We start from the raw sequence: 16,780 nt of genomic DNA, 5'->3' as shown, positions 1-16,780 counted from the left end.
TGTCGAGAACCGTTCCTTAGGTTCACCCCAGGCACCATACAGCTGCGTGTACGGTACCATCCTTCCTTCCGAAAGTCGTTTCCCAGTTCCATATGAACCAGACCATATCCTTACCATCACCAGATGAACACAGGGATTCGGAAGATTCACGCCTCCTTCGCCACTTGAATGTCGGCAGAATCCTAGTCCGATACCTGAAGAGATCGGAATCCTTGTACAAAACTGATCACCTGTTCGTTCTTAACAGCGGGAAGAAACAAGGGGAAGTGGCATCGCGGGCAACCATAGCCCACTGGATCAAAGAAGTAATTAATGCAGCCTACATAGAGGCAGGAATTCCACTACCTCTACAGGTCAAGGTGCATTGTACAAGGGCCCAGACAGTCTCCTGGGCTGAAATCAGGCTGCTTTCGCCAGCCGTGATCTGTCGGGCGGCGACATGGTCCTCCCTACACACCTTCTCTAGGTTCTACCGCCTGGATGTCCAGGCCAGGGTGGATACAGCCTTTGCAAGGGCAGCACTAAGTGGGCCATGGGCAGCCTCCCACCTGGTAGGGGAGTAGCTTTGGTACATCCCATTGGTTCTGAGTCCATCTGGCTACACGCTAGGAAATGGAGAAATTACTTACCTGATAATTTTGTAGACAGATGGACTCAGCATCCTGCCCATGGCTGCACTAGAAATAGAGAACCTCTGATATCAATCTCAAGACTGTACGGTGAAGCCAAGGCCTACCTCTGTTAAGACACCCACAGTTACTTAGGTGTTGGCGTTTATTGTTTCAGTGCATCACCGGTCTCCAGTGCCAGAAATGTTCTTAGATATATAATCAGTTGAACCAGTTCAAGGTTAATAAAGTGTACTCGTGTAATCAAATATTAAGCAATATTTATCCACATTGGCTTTTCGAAGAGAATACTGAAGAGCTAAGCATGCTGCACGGGTATATGTAGGCTGACTTCAGCTTTGAAATCTGACTCTGACTCCCATCTGCTATCAGGAGAGCACAATACCCATTGGTCCTGAGTCCATCTGTCTACACTAAGGAAAACGAAATTATCAGGTAAGTAATTTCTCCATTATTTTTTCCTATATGCATCACCTTGCACTTATCCACATTAAATTTCATCTGCCATTTGGATGTCCAATTTTCCAGTCTCACAAGATCTTCCTGCAGTTTATCATACTCTAAATAATTTTGTTTCTGCAAATTTGATTCTCTCACTCATTGTATTCCTTTCCAGATTATTTGTAAATATATTGAAAAGCACGGGGCCTAGCACAGATCCCTGAGGCTCTCCACTGCCCACTCCCCTCCACTGAGAAAATTATCCATTTAATCCTGTTCTCTGCTTGCTGTCTTTTAACCAGTTTGTAATCCATGAAAGGACATCGCCACCTATCCCATGACTTTTTACTTTTCCTAGAAGCCTCTCCTGAGCAACTTTGTCAAATGCCTTCTGAAAATCCAAATACACTACATCTACCAGTTCACCTTTATCTACACATTTATTAACCCCTTCAAAAAAGTGAAGCAGATTTGTGAGGCAGGACTTGCCTTGGGTAAAGCCAAGCTGACTTTGTTCCATTAAACCATGTCTTTCTATATGTTCTCTGATTTTGATATTTAGAACTCTTTCCACTATTTTTCCTTGCACTGAAGACAGTCTAATTGGTCTGTGGTTTCCCAGATCGCCTCGTAGCCCTTTTTACATATTGTGGTTACATTAGCCACCCTCCATTCTTCAGGTACAATGAATGATTTTAATGATAGGTTACAAATTTTTACTTATAGATCTGAAATTTAATTTTTTAGTTCCTTCAGAACCCTGGGGGTGTATACCATCCAGTCCAGGTGATTTACTACTCTTCAGTTTGTCAATCAGGCCTACCACATCTTCTAGGTTCACCATGATTTGGTTCAGTCCATCTGAATCATTACCCATGTAAGCCTTCTCCAGAACTGGTATCTTCCCAACATCCTCTTCAGTAAATACTGAAGCAAAGAAATTGTTTAATATTTCCACGTTCGCCTTATATCTTCTCTAAATGCCCCTTTAACCTCTTGGTCATCTAACAGTCCAACTGACTTTGTCACAGGCTTTCTGCTTTGGGTATATTTTAAAGTTTTTACTGTGAGTTTTTGCCTCTATGGCCAACTTCTTTTCAAATTCTCTTAGCCTGTCTTCATCAATGTCTTACATTTCACTTGCCATCGCTTATGCTTTATCCTATTTTCTTCTGTTGGATCCTTCTTCCAATTTTTGAATGAAGATTTTTTGGCTAAAAATAGCCTCTTTCACCTTTTAACCAATGCCGGTAATCGTTTTGCCTTCCTTCCACCTTTCTTACAGCCCGATCCAGTAAAGTCCGTGGGAGAGCGGACGAACACCCGCTCTCCCGGCGCACGCACCGGCCAAGGGCCGGTGCGAGCGATCCAGTATTCAAATGAGCTGACACGGTGCAAACGAGGGAAAGGAGGCGCTAGGGACACTAGCGCGTCCCTAGCGCCTCCTTTTGGCCTGGAGCGGCGGCTGTCAGCGGGTTTGACAGCCGACGCTCAATTTTGCCGGCGTCGGTTCTCGAGCCCGCTGACAGCCACGGGCTCGGAAACCGGACGCCGGCAAAATTGAGCGTCCGGTTTTCGGCCCGACAGCCGCGGGCCGAATTCAAAATTTTTTATTTTTTTTTTTTTACTTTTTTTTACTTTTGGGGACCTCCGACTTAATATCGCTATGATATTAAGTCGGAGGGTGCACAGAAAAGCAGTTTTTACTGCTTTTCTGTGCACTTTCCTGGCGCCGGAAGAAATTAGCGCCGACCTTTGGGCGGCGCTAATTTCTTAGAGTAAAATGTGCGGCTTGGCTGCACATTTTACTTACTGGATCGCTCGGGAATACCTAATAGGGCCATCAACATGCATTTGCATGTTGAGGGCGCTATTAGGTGCCGCGGGTGGGCCGCGTGTTTTCCTCCCCTTACTGAATAAGGGGTAAGGGAAAACACGCGTCCAGAGCAGGGTGACAGTGCGCTCCGACGGAGCACACTTTACTGGATCGACCTGTCAATGTGTGGAATACATCTGGACTGTGCTTCTACGATGGTATTTTTTAACAATGTCCACGCCTCTTGCACACTTTTTACCTTTGTAGCTGTTTCTTTCATTTTTTTTTCTATTTTTCTCATTTTCTCAAAGTTTCCCTTTTGAAAGTTTAGCACTAGAGCCGTGGATTTGCTTACTGTCCCCCTTCCAGTCATTGAGTCTGCTTTGAACTTCAAGGAGACAGCACAACTACAGATTCTTGGGAAGAGCTAAGGAAAAAAAAAGTTTAATTTATCCTTATTTTAGAGGGCTTCTTGGTTATATTTTTCTGTGTTTTGTGTAGTGCTAGCCTTATATTCTCTATATTTTCCTAGATATTGAAATTGCTGTGTGTTTGTCTAAGCAAAAAAAAAAAAAAAAGGGAGTGGGTTCTTCAGCTTTGGGCAGGTGACTCATAGTGCATTGCAGGGGGAAATCAAGTCTTCAGTCTGCTTTGAACTTCAAGGAGACAGCACAACTACAGATTCTTGGAGAGAGCTAAGGAAAAGGCTTAACTTACAGGTCGATCCAGTAAGGCCGCGGTAAAAACAGTGAGGTAGTGTCAGGCGCACCCTTCCTCCCCGCACGCACAGTTCTCTTCACTAACTCCCCGATACTCTCCTCTTCGAATGCAAATGCATGCCGCGGCTGTGAAGCGTTAGGGAAGGGTTATGCCCGCGCAACCCATTTTACTGTATAGGCGCTGTAACAGCGCCTATACAGTAACCTGGGTGCGCTGGTACCTGTCATTTCAAATGACATTTGAAATGACAGGCACCAGGAAGTGTAAAAAAGTTTAAAAAGTGTAAAAAAACAAAAAACCTGTGTGTTATATAAAAAAATAAAACAATTTTAAATACCTGTCGGAGGGCCGTGGGTCCAGGCGGCCGGTGGGCGGCGGGCAGCCATCAGCGGCATCCGGTAGTCCCTTCTCCCTTCCTCCCCTGCCTGGATGAGCGCCAAAATCGCACGGGCGGGTCGGCAGCGGGGGGGGGGGGGGGGCGGGGGCGGCAGCAGGATCCGGGAGCGGCGGGTAGGCAGCAGCGGGGTCCGGGGGGGCAGCGGCAGCGGGGTCCGGGGGTGGCAGCGAGATCCGGGGAGCCAGCAGCGGCAGCATGTTCGATCGGGCAGGCAGGTAGGTGGCAAAGTAAAGATGGCCGCCTGCACGGGAAAATCGTGCAATTGGCCGCTGAAGACGTGACGTCACACCCCGTGATGCCAAACGTCGTGACGTCACGTCTTCAGCGGCCAATTGCACGATTTTCCCGTGCAGGCGGCCATCTTTACTTTGCCACCTACCTGCCTGCCCGATCGAACATGCTGCCGCTGCTGGCTCCCCGGATCTCGCTGCCACCCCCGGACCCCGCTGCCGCTGCCCCCCCGGACCCCGCTGCTGCCTACCCGCCGCTCCCGGATCCTGCTGCCGCCCCCCCGCTGCCGCCCCCCCCCCCCCCCCCCCCCTGCTGACCCGCCCGTGCGATTTTGGCGCTCATCCAGGCAGGGGAGGGAGGGAGGAAGGGAGAAGGGACTACCGGATGCCGCTGATGGCTGCCCGCCGCCCACCGGCCGCCTGGACCCACGGCCCTCCGACAGGTATTTAAAATTGTTTTATTTTTTATATAACACACAGGTTTTTTGTTTTTTACACTTTTTACACTTACCATAGCAGGCCCGAGCCTTGCTACTTTTTCGTTTGTTTTTTTTTGCCCTGGTCCCGTCCGGTCTCCTGCAGCCCCGTCCGGTCCGGACGGGGCTGCAGGAGACCCGTCCGGTCCAGTCCGGACGGGACGGGGCTGCAGGAGACCGGACGGGACCAGGGCGGGTAAGCAATGTTTTTACCCTACACTACACTAACTCCTACTAGGGGGAGGCGGTAAACTAGCAGGTTAAGGCCGCGGCAGAACAGCGGGTTACGGAGGAGATAATATCAGCGCCCGTTACAGTATCGCAGGGGAATAGCTAATTCCTTCATTATACAGCTTTTTCGTTCATTTACATGCCGGGTGCGGAAAGGGTTATGCGTCTGTTTTCAGAAGCGATACGGACGCGTGAAACTGGAGACTGTATCGCCGAATTGCCTTGCGCGCCCGAATTGTGCGCTACGAGCACGTTACAGACGGGCAATCCTCGAGCGGACGATACTGGATCGACCTGTTAGCTAGCCAATCTGGGGGGAGGGTCTGTTCAAAATGAATAGCAGATACAGTGTCCAGTGAACAGCCCTGGCCAAGTGTTAACTGTTTAACTCCTTCCTACCCTGCCCCTCTACCCATCCACCCCTGGGTTTGTTTTTCTGATATAGGCTGCCTGAATACATAATTGGCAACAAGATAATTTGGAAATTTGGTCATTCCTCAGGTGTTATCCATCAAATAAATTTACCAAAATGAGTACTATCCAATGTAACTATTGTGGAGCCTTTATTTTGAGGGAAATCTGGAAACTTAGGGCTTGCCTCATTTGTTCAGAACTCTCTTCCTTGAAAAAGGAGCTGGCTGAAGTTAAAGCTGAATTAGCTGCAATAATGAAAGTTTCACCCACTTTACAGTATTCAGGAATTAATTCCCCATTACCAAGGAAAAAGGGATTTACAGTGGGCTCAGGAAGGATAAGACCTGTGACTCACAGACACTCATTCTTCACAACTGTGCAGCCCACATGTCTACCCCCCCCACACTCACACAGGGCATGAAGGAACCCAAAAAACAACGGGATTACTGTGGGCTCTGGTAGAGTAAGACCTGTGATGCGGAGGCACACGCTCTTTCAAGTGACTCAAGTACAAAACGCCTTCTCTGTATTAGATAATGAAGAAGCTCTTGCAAAAGAGATTGTCGTGGTATCTGAAAAGAAAGAAGAAACCCAGTGCATACAGAAATTCCATAATAATAATTCCATAATAATAATTCCATAATAATAATTCCATAATAATAATTCCATAATAATAATAATAATTCCATAATAATAATAATTCCATAATAATAATAATTCCATAATAATAATTCCATAATAATTCCCCCTTATCCTTTGTCTCGTATACCCCCACCCCTCCCCCTCCCCCCTCCCCCTCCATATTTACTTATTTATTGTATATTACCTTTTAATTATTTACTATGTTACTTCGTTTATGTTAAACAATGTTCCATGTAAAGGCTTTGCCTATATATCCTTGGTTGTAAATTATCTGTAAACCGGCACGATGTGCAAACGGTTGCCGGTATATAAAACAAAATAAATAAATAAATAAATAATACAATCAATAACCAAAGGAAACAGCTCTTTGTGCTTGGGTGACTCTTGTCATCAGAGGCACTAATGTGGGAACTCTTTTCAAGGGAAACACTACAGTTAAAAGCCTTCCAGGAACATTGCCTGGCAGAAATGCTATTCAGATAGTCAAAGCGAAGACTCTAAAGTTGGTATTATCATCCATCTGGGAACCAACGACCTTGCTAGAAACAGCATCCAAGCAGTACAGAGAGATTTCCAGTCGCTAGCAAAGTAGATTAGTCACTTGGCGACAACCATTGCCTTTTCAGAAGTGTTACTTGTTCATGAGCAGGGGAAGGAGAGACTAAGCCATATTGATAACTTCGATGTATGGCTCAAATCCTGGTGTAAGGAACAAAGTTTTGGATATATTGGGGGCTGGGGCCGTGTATGGATCTTTGTCAAAGATGGCTTACATCTGTCTTTGGCAGGAAAAAGAATCCTAAGAGAGAAATTCAGATCCTATGTCATAAGGCATTTAAACTAGATGCTGGGGGTGGGAGAAGGAATTTAGAATGTCACCCCCAAATACAAATGCAATGGAAAAGGGTGAAGTGGATAACCAAAGTCAGCTAAATAAGTCACAAAAGGAGTCCAAGAAAAGCAGCAACCTGAACGAGAAAAGCTGGAAAGCTATGAGCACAAATGCTTGTAGTTTGGGCAATAAAATTCCAGATCTACAAGCCCTAATGGTGGAGGCAGACTTGGACATTGTTGCTGTCACAGAGACGTGGTTCATGGAATCTCATGATTGGGATATGGCCATACTGGGCTATAACTTGTTAAGGAAGGACAGAAAAGGTGGAGGAGTGGCTCTTTATGTCAAAAACAATATCCAAGCATCTGAGCTTCAAGGAAGATGGGGCAAAGAAGCAGCATTATGGGCCATCCTAAAAAATGATTATGGGGCATCCATTTTTATTGGAGTGGTTTACAGGTCTCTAAATCAAATGGAAGAACTTGACAGAGATCTGGTTGAAGACATCCAAAAGATGGGAAAGAAGGGTGATGTGGTGATTGTTGGAGATTTTAATCTGCCGGATGTAGACTGGACAATCCCTTCTGCAGAATATAACAGTAGTAGAGAGATGGATGCCCTACAAGGGCTCTGTTCAAACAACTGATAATGGAACCCATGAGGGAGGGAGCTATACTTTATTTAGTGTTCACTAACGTAGATAATGTCTCTAATGTCCGGGTGGGTGCCCACCTCAGCACCAGTCATCATCAAACAGTATGGTTTCATATCACAAATAGGAAACGGAGAAGTCACACAAAGACCTGAGTTTTGCAGTTCAAAAACACGGACTTTATTGAAATGGGGAAGTACCTGGAAGAAGAACTAGAAGGCTGAGAGAAAATGAGAGATATGGAACAACAATGGGCCAAACTAAAAGGAGCAATTACCAAGGCAACTAATCTATATGTTAGAAAAGTAAAGAAAAGCAAGAGAAAAATGAAACCTATCTGGTTCTCAAAGGAGGTGGCTGATAAAATAAAAACTAAAAGAACAGTGTTTAAGAAATATAAAGGATCCCAAAGGGAGGATCACAAGGAAGAATATCTGGTGGAACTGAGGGAGATGAAGAAAGTAATCAAGAAAGCAAAAATTCAAGCAGAAGAAACGATTGCCAAAGAGGTAAAATGAGGTGACAAAACATTTTTCAGATACATCAGAGAAAAGAGAAAAGTCCAAAGTGGTATAGTGAAATTGAAAGGTGAAAAGGATCAATGCGTGGAGAGACGAATAAATGACAGAAATATTAAACAAATGCTTCAGTTCGGTCTTCACTAAAGAGGACCCTGGAGAAGGACAGTCGCTAGTTAACAAGAAACTGTAGGGGAGTGGTGTAGAACAAACTCTGTTTACAGAAGAGAATGTATGGGAAAAGCTAGGAAAACTGAAAGTGGACAAAGCCATGGGGCCTGATGAGGTTTATTCCAGGATGCTGAGGGAGCTCAGATGTGCCGACCTGTTCATAGATCCCTAGAAAAACAGGAGGGGTGCCGAGTGATTGGAGAAGAGTGGTGGTGGTCCCGCTTCACAAGAGTGGGAGCAGAGAGGAGGCTGGAAACTACAGGCTGGTTAGCCTCCCCTCGGGGTGGGAAAATTAATGGAGTCATTGCTGAAAGAAAGAATAGTGAACTATCTACAGTCAGAAGAATTGCTGGACCAGAGGCAGCATGTATTCACCAGGGGAAGGTCCTGTCAGACAAATCTGATTGACTTTTTTGATTGGGTGACTAGGGAATTGGATAGAGGAAGAGCGCTCAATGTCATCTACTTGGATTTCAGCAAAGCTTTTGATACGGTCCCGCACAGGAGGCTTGTGAATAAAACGAGAAGCTTAGGAGTGAGTGCCAAGGTGGTGGCCTGGATTGCAAACTGGTTGATGGACAGAAGACAATGTGTGATGGTAAATGGAACTTATTCTGAAGAGAGAGCGGTGTTAAGCGGAGTGCCGCAAGGATCGGTGTTGGGACTGGTCCTGTTCAATATCTTTGTGAGCGACATTGCGGACGGGATAGAAGGTAAGGTTTGTCTTTTTTTGTGGATGGTACTAAGATCTGCAACAGAGTGGACACGCTGGAAGGAGTGGAGAGAATGAGACGGAAATTAAGGAAGCTGGAAGAGTGATCGAATATATGGCAGCTGAGATTCAATGCCAACAAGGGCAGAGTCATGCATATGGGGTGTGGAAATGCGAAAGAACTGTATTTGATGGGGGCTGAAGGGCTGATGTTCACGGAGCAGGAGAGAGACCTTGGGGTGATAGTGTCTAACGATCTGAAGTCGGCTAAACAATGTGACAAGGCGATAGCTAAAGCCAGAAGACAGCTGGGCTGCACAGAGAGGAATATCTAGTAAGGGAAAGGAAATGATGATCCCCTTGTACAGGGCCTTGGTGAGGCCTCACCTGGAATACTGTGTTCCGTTCTGGAGACCGTATCTCCAAAAGGTCAGAGACAGGATGGAGGCGTCCAGAGAACGCTGACGAAAAAGGTGGAGGATCTACATAAAATGACTTATGAGGAGAGATTGAAGAACCTAAATATGTATACCCTGGAGGAGAGGAGAAGCAGGGTGATATGATACAGACTTTCAGATACTTGAAAGGTTTTAGTGATCCATGGTCAACAACAAACCTTTTCCGTTGGAAAAAAATCAGTAGAACTAGGGGTCACACACACACTAACTTCTGCTTATTAGCTCCCTTACTGACTGTTAAAAGCACCGTCACACTAAATAATTTACCCCTATAGTTTACTTCTCCCCAATACTTTTGAAAAAAAAAAATCCCAAGCAAAACTTACTGATTCCTTTCAGCCACCAGCAAAGGTGATCCTCTCTTCTCAGTGCTCCCACTTGTTAGTAGTGTAGGCACTCCCTCCTCAAAGCGCCCTTAAATTAAGACAACTGATTTGATTTAAACTTAGTCCTGATGACATACATGCAGTGGTTTGCTAATGATCATATATGTTATAGGAAATCAGGGACAAAAAGGAATATTGAGCTCATATCTTGATACTTGCTCTGAATCATGGTACAATACTCTTAACCACTAGGCTGCACCTTTTCAGAGTGCCACTGAAGTAGAGTACTCCTAATCTGCACACTAAAACTATTGCCTGCAAAATCTTTTATAAACATAAGATTTGATGTTCTCCTAGGACAAGCAGAATGGTAGTCTTCACACATGGGTGACATCGGATGGAGGCCAGCACAGAAAACCTATGTCAGTTTCTAGAACTTTGCCTGGCATACTGGGCATGCCCTATACCATGCGTCCACATGGGGCCCGTCTTCATTCTCTCTCTTTCCATGGAGCTTTCGCATCATGGTTACTGAGCTTGAGTTTTTTGTTTTAATAAAAGTAATTGGAAAGCTTTCCACCAATCATTATCTGGGTTTTTTTTATCACGTCCGGCTTCCTCTCGGTTTCCCTGTGTCTTAGTCAGGTTTTTCGGTGATTTGGTGAGTTTCTTTTCGATCCATCCCTATGGTGGTGGTGCCTCAGAGCACGCCGGTGTTGGTCGCCACCACCTCCTTTGTAGTTTTTTGCCCTCTCAGTTCGTTTCGCCATGGCCTCATCGGGTTTTCATCAGTGCCCGAGGACAATGTCCATACGGGCCTGCACAATGTGTGCATCCTCTGCCTGGGGGCATCGCATGATATCTAGGGGGTGCCGCCTGTGTGACCAAATGACCCCCAAAGGGACGTTGCGCTCGCCTTGGCAAGATGGAGAAGCTCTTCAGGGCGAGAAAGTCCGAGCCATCTTCATCGATGCCGAAGGACCAAAGAGCCGCACCAGTGGACATTGAGCCATCGACATCGGTGGGGCCGTCTGCTTCGTCAATGCCACCGGCAGATAGGGGCACCAGGTTATGCAGTTATTGTTATTGGTGAATATTAGGTCAAGGATGTGTCCTGCTTTATGAGTGGGGTTGGTTACAAATTGAAATCAACCCATTGCTTCCATAATATCTAGGAATATTTCACATGCTCTAGTTTTGGGTATGCTATCTAAATATAGGTTGAAATCCCCTACGATTAGGGTGGATTTTGGTGATGGAAACACTTTTGTGAAAATCATGATTAGGGGTGAGCAGTCTTTTTGGAGTGTTCCAGGTGGGCAATATACCGTGCCTATGTTTAATTGTGTAGATTTTAGTATTGCCACCTTGTAGGGAGGGTAAATCTCAACTTTGTAGGGTCTAAGTTTGAGTTCTTTTTTTTTTTTTACTGATTAATAGACCCCCACCTTTACATTTGTGTCTGGGAAAATTAAAGATTTCATAGTTGGGGTGATCAATTTGATTTAAGAGAACATTATCATTGTTTTTCAGCCATGTTGCGGTAATGCAGAAGATAGTAGGTTTTAATTCTTCTAGCAAATCATTTATCAAAGGGATTTTTTTTGACAGTGATTGAACGTTTAGTAATAGGAGAGTGAACATTAGGCATGAAGAGATTACAGGAGAGTTGTTTCTTATCGTGAGGTGGATCAGCTTTGTGGTCTTTCTTTGCTTGGGTTTTAAGGTTATATGCAGATTTCCATATATTCCTTGCCCTGTGTTGGTTTCAATGAGGTTAGTTAGTTCCATTATTATAGCTGTTTGGTATGGGCAGTATATAAATATATATATATATTTTTTTTTACGTCAGGTATCACTAGTAGTGGTTTAAATGTTAGCTTTTGTGCATGTTTCCTGACAGCTCTGAAGAACTGTTTTGTTTTTTTTAAAATACCATTCAAGTCCTGATCTATGGTTCTAAGGACACCTTTCTGGATATAATGACTAAAAAAAAGTCTGCTCCCATCCTTTCACATTTGAAAACAGATTGACCCAAGAATCTTGTGATTTACTTAGTTCTGTATTATGTTCTTGATTAATTTATAAACCTAGTTCATAATGTTATACTCTATATTAGCAACCATATGAACCGTTTTTGAAAACACTGTTAAACTTCATAACTTTGTAAACTTTGTGGTGGTGAAACCGAACGACGGTATATAAAAATCGATAAATGTCTCCTAATTGGTCAGTTTTTGCGCATACCATGGCAGAAATGAACCTCACTCATAAGCCAGAGTATGTTGGATAAAGTCTCAGATTTATTGATAATTCCCTTCATAGGGTTTGTGGCATAAAAATAGTAGTACATTGTATCCTTCGTGTCTTTCTCTGTGAAGCAGACTTGGTGTTTGATAGGTGAAAAGCAAATCATACACGAATCATTCTTAAAACAAACAAAAACGTTGCCTAACAGATTGAAAAAATGTAAGAATTTTTTGTGGAAGGATGGAAGTCAACTTTTATATCTTGCCTCCTTTTTCCATTCCTTTAAGTTCTTTCCTACCCTAAATGTGACAATAGCCTTTCCTTTACAGATAAACAGAAATAGGTGTTAGATGATATGGTGACTAATTTTAATTCACAAAAACTCCACTTCTCCAAATTTAAAACACTTTGCTTTGCCTTCAAATGTGTGAACCAACCGAATCCTAAATAGCTTTCTCAACTTCTGTTCTCCTAACCCCCCCCCCCAGAGAGAACTTCAGTCCTCCTAAAAGGCCCTTCTAGTCTTCTCTCCACGGGCTTCAGCTAACATCCTCAAGACTTTGTACATTCAGTTGCTCTGCCCTTAAAATGTGGAATGATGGCCTCTAGCATTTCATCTGGAAACCTATTACCTTACCTTCCTTGAAAAATGTCAGCGCTTAGCTGTTTAACCAGGCATTGCTTAGACTTCACAGCAGAGACTTGTCTTCTAGTACCTTCCTGTGAGAAAATTCCCTGACCATGAATCCCACAAGGTTCAACCACTTCTGGGCTACATCTATCCAACTGATGTTTAACTTAGTTCTTAACTAAATGTATGTAATTTATACTCAATGCAACTATTTCCTTTTTCCTATCTACTATACCCCAATTCTTATCTATTTACTTAGTCTATCTCATTTCTGTAAGTATCCATTACTAAAGTACTCAGTGCCTTGTTGTTTTGTTACTTGGGCCTACCTTTAGGAAAAGGCAGAATATCAAATGCTGATAAATGAAAACTGATATTTCTCCTAGGATAAGCAGGATGTTGGTCCTCACATATGGGTGACATCATCAGATGGAGCCCGGCACGGAAAATTTCTGTCAACGTTTCTAGAACTTTAATTAGGCACACTGAGCATGCCTGGTATGCCACTATCCACGCGTTCACACGGGGTGCCCCTTCAGTCTCTTCTTTTCTGTGGAGCTATTGCCTTGCAGGTTTTTGGAGCTCTGCTCTTTAGTGTCTTTTTTTCTCGGTATTTTCTGCTCCAGGTCTCCCTTTTCCAGTTGGTGCTTTAGGGTGGCATGGTAAGTCTTTCTTAACGGTCAATGGTTTTTATTGAGTAGCTCAGAAACAAGTGAACAGTGGCAACACCGATAATACATATGATCAATTTCAAATACCATAGCTAAACATCATTGGTCCAGTACCATGAGTGCAAGCATGAACCACCAAGCCTCTAGATACCAACAGCCAACTCATTTTATCCCTCCCCCCCCCTTTTTTTTTCCCCCCCCACTCCTTGGTTATATGGTCCTCTATTAGCATGAATCACTGCAAAGTTCCCAGCCGTGTCGCGGCCATATCATTCAGTATCCGGCTGCGAATCAGGGGTGTGAGAGATTGTAAGTAAGAATCCCACACACTGAGGAAGCGGCGCTCCCGTTGGACTGAGGTGTTCGCCCACTGCTTGTCCATCAAAAGGAGTCTGTGAAGATGATTCCTCCATTGCCAATACGCTGGTGCCTCCGAAGATTGCCAGTTTAGTAAAATTATTTTCTTCCCCACAGCAAACGCCTTCCGAAGGAATAAACGTGGTCCCTGTCCTCTGATTATGCTTTGCGGAATCAGTCCAAACAATATCAGAGTAATCTGAAATGGTATCACAGCATGCAATAACCCCCCCAAATACTGCACCAACCGACCCCAAAATCTACGCACTCGGATACAATCCCAAAACATATGCTGTAGAGAGCCCTCAACCGCTCCACATTTCCCACAGTGCCCAGTGGGCACCAATTTATAATGTACTGCCCTAATAGGCGGGATGAAGGCTCTCCACAAAAACTTGAACTGCATCTCACGGTAATAGGAATTAGAAGAGATACAAGATACTTGACCAAAACAGCGCTGTATGTCCCGTGCTGTTACCCCTGGTATCCCAGTCCCAGCCCATCGCTCGGCCAAGGCCTCAGTAGCTCCCACCACCTGATAACCCATAAGCTTTTTATAATATTTGGCTAGAGTGGGAGCCTTCTGAGTGGATAGGGAAAGAAATGCATCCAACTTATGAAAGGCTTGGACCTGCCTGCTGGCTAAGGGAAGCGAATTAAAATAATGTTGCACTTGCATGTAGGGGAAAACATGTTGAAACAACAAACCATATTGCGCTATTACCTCTTTATGTGACAAGAGACAGCCGTCTTCGTCCAGCAGGTGGCCCAGATACTCTATACCTTGCGTTGCCCAATCCTGAAAACCCCGTGTTTGGGAGCCCGGTGGGAACTCGGGGTTGCCCCTTAAGGGCAAAAGATAAGCATTCTTTCTAGGGATTCCCAGTTTGCGAGTCAGCACCCTCCAGGCTCGTTTCAATGGTGTCAGTAAATTCTCCACCAAGGGCGGATAAGACACTGTTGAGGCGTCCGCCTGTAACACATAACCCAACCCAATGGGAGCCACCAGAGCCCTTTCCACTGAAAGATTCGTGTACATCGGGACGCCCCTAAGCCAATCCCGAACCAGTCTGAGATTGCCTGCCACATTATACATGTGGAAGTCGGGCACTCCAATCCCCCCTGCCCCCAACGATTCTGCAAATACCGAAGCGGGATTCGTGCCCTCCTACCCCGCCACAAAAATTGGCGCAAGGCCTTCTCCAATCGTTTCCTATCTGGAGCCTTAAGAAAAATGGGTAAATTTTGAAAAAGAAAAAGCCACTTTGGCAGAATTATCATCTTAAACAAATTTAGACGACCCAGCAACGAAACGGGGAGCGAACGCCAGGCCTCCAATTTTTCCAAGGTCTGCTGCAAAAGGGGGGCTACATTACTCGCATACAGCGACGCCAATTGTACTGGGAGTATGATTCCCAAATAGCGTATGCTAGAGGCGGCCCACATTAATGGGAAGGCCGGTCCCCACCCATCCCTTAAGGACAAAGGGAAGGGCAGTGCTCCAGACTTCTTTAGATTCAATTTAAGCCCCGCAAAGGAGCCGAACTCCTGGATCAAGGCCAACAGGGAGGTCAAGGAATTTACGGGATCAGTCAAGAAAACCAAAACATCGTCAGCAAACGCTGCATATTTAAAAGTTTCCGACTGAACCGGATTCCTTTAATCGAACGAGTCTGCTGGATAGCGATCAGTAAGGGCTCTAGTTGTAACACAAAAAGCAAGGGTGACAAGGGGCACCCCTGCCTAGTGCCTCTGCAAATGGGAAAGGTGTCAGAGCAAACATTGTTTACTACGATAGTGGCTAGCGGATCCTGATATAACAACTTGATCGCCTGATAGAAAAACCCCTGGATTCCCACCAAATGGAGCACATGGAATAAATAGGACCATTCAACCCTATCAAACGCTTTTTCAGCATCCAGACTGACTACCAAGTGGGGGAAAGCCGTCATTCTGGCCCAGGGTCATGGCAGCGAGAACCTTCCTAATATTTGTTATAGCGTACCGACGCCTAACAAATCCCACTTGACCCAGTCCCAGCAGATCTGGCAGCACAAGTGCCAACCGATCGGCCAGGATTTTTGCTAAAAGCTTCTGATCCACATTAAGAAGAGAGATTGGTCGGTAAGATTCCGCTTGCAAGGGGTCCTTCCCAGGCTTAGGCAACAAAGTAATAGTGGCACTATTCATATGCGGCGGATAGGAACCCCGCTGTATCAGCGCATTAAAAGCGTGAGCGAGGGGGCCTTGTAGAGAGTCTCGCAGAGTTTTGTAAAACTCAACCGCATATCCATCAGGACCCGGGGCCTTATTTCGCTTCGCTGTGGCAATAACTAACCGAACCTCCTCCTCTGAAATGGGTTTATTCAAGTCTTCTTGCTGGGTGGGGGTTAATTGGGGTATGCGTGTACGGGTACAGAATTGTTCTTGACTGACCCCATTCACCGGCCCCTGTGAATATAGATTCGAATAAAATTCCCTAAACGTCTGCAGAATGGATGGAGTATCCCTTACCAGACGCCCCGAGGAGGTGGAAAGGGCAGGGATATGTCGGGATGCCCTCTGTGATTTAGCTAAATTGGCCAACATCCGGCCCGGTTTATTCCCAAATTGAAATAATCTGTATTGATAGTATGCCCACCCCTTTTTGCCCGGAGATGTAATAAAGTGTTAAGTTCAGCCTGAAGGGCTAAGTATGTGGCCCGCGTCTCAGGGCTCGGGGGCACCTTGCAGCCTCCGTCTTGCTCGCCGAAGCTGAGCCGACAATAGTACTAATTTCTGGTCCCCCAATTTCCGTCGACGGGCCATGAACGCTATCACATCGCCCCGCAACACTGCCTTGGCAGCATACCAGAGTAGCACAGGATCTGATGATGTCACCGTTAAAGCGTAAGTATTCCTCCCATTTAGCATGAAGATAGTCCTGAAATCCTCGATCGTCCGCCAGAAAAACGGATAACACCACCACCGCCTTCCCGGCTCCGTCACTGTTCTAGTGAGCTCTAAGGAGATTGGAGCATGGTCAGACACTATTATATCATCTATATCAGCCTGAGGGACAAGACTGAGCAAGTTGGAACTAATAAAAAAGTAGTCCAATCGAGCCTGTGACTGATGCGCCCTAGAAATGTGTGTAAACGTTTTCTCACCAGGATGGAATAGGCGCCAGGATCTAATAGGTGCAGCGATCTTTCCAAAAATGA

At 45.2% G+C, this 16,780-nt stretch overlaps 1 protein-coding gene across 7 annotated transcripts in view; it reads left to right on the top strand.

Annotated features, from left to right (window-relative positions):
* MAP3K4 (mitogen-activated protein kinase kinase kinase 4) overlaps positions 1-16,780 on the top strand; it is a 464,119-nt gene that overhangs the window by 203,117 nt on the left and 244,222 nt on the right. The window lies entirely within an intron of this gene.

Source organism: Rhinatrema bivittatum, chromosome 3 (assembly GCF_901001135.1).
Source record: "Rhinatrema bivittatum chromosome 3, aRhiBiv1.1, whole genome shotgun sequence".
Classification (NCBI taxonomy): Eukaryota; Metazoa; Chordata; class Amphibia; order Gymnophiona; family Rhinatrematidae; genus Rhinatrema; species Rhinatrema bivittatum.
Note: the sequence above shows the minus strand (reverse complement) of the source record. Positions and strands in the feature narration are given on the sequence as shown.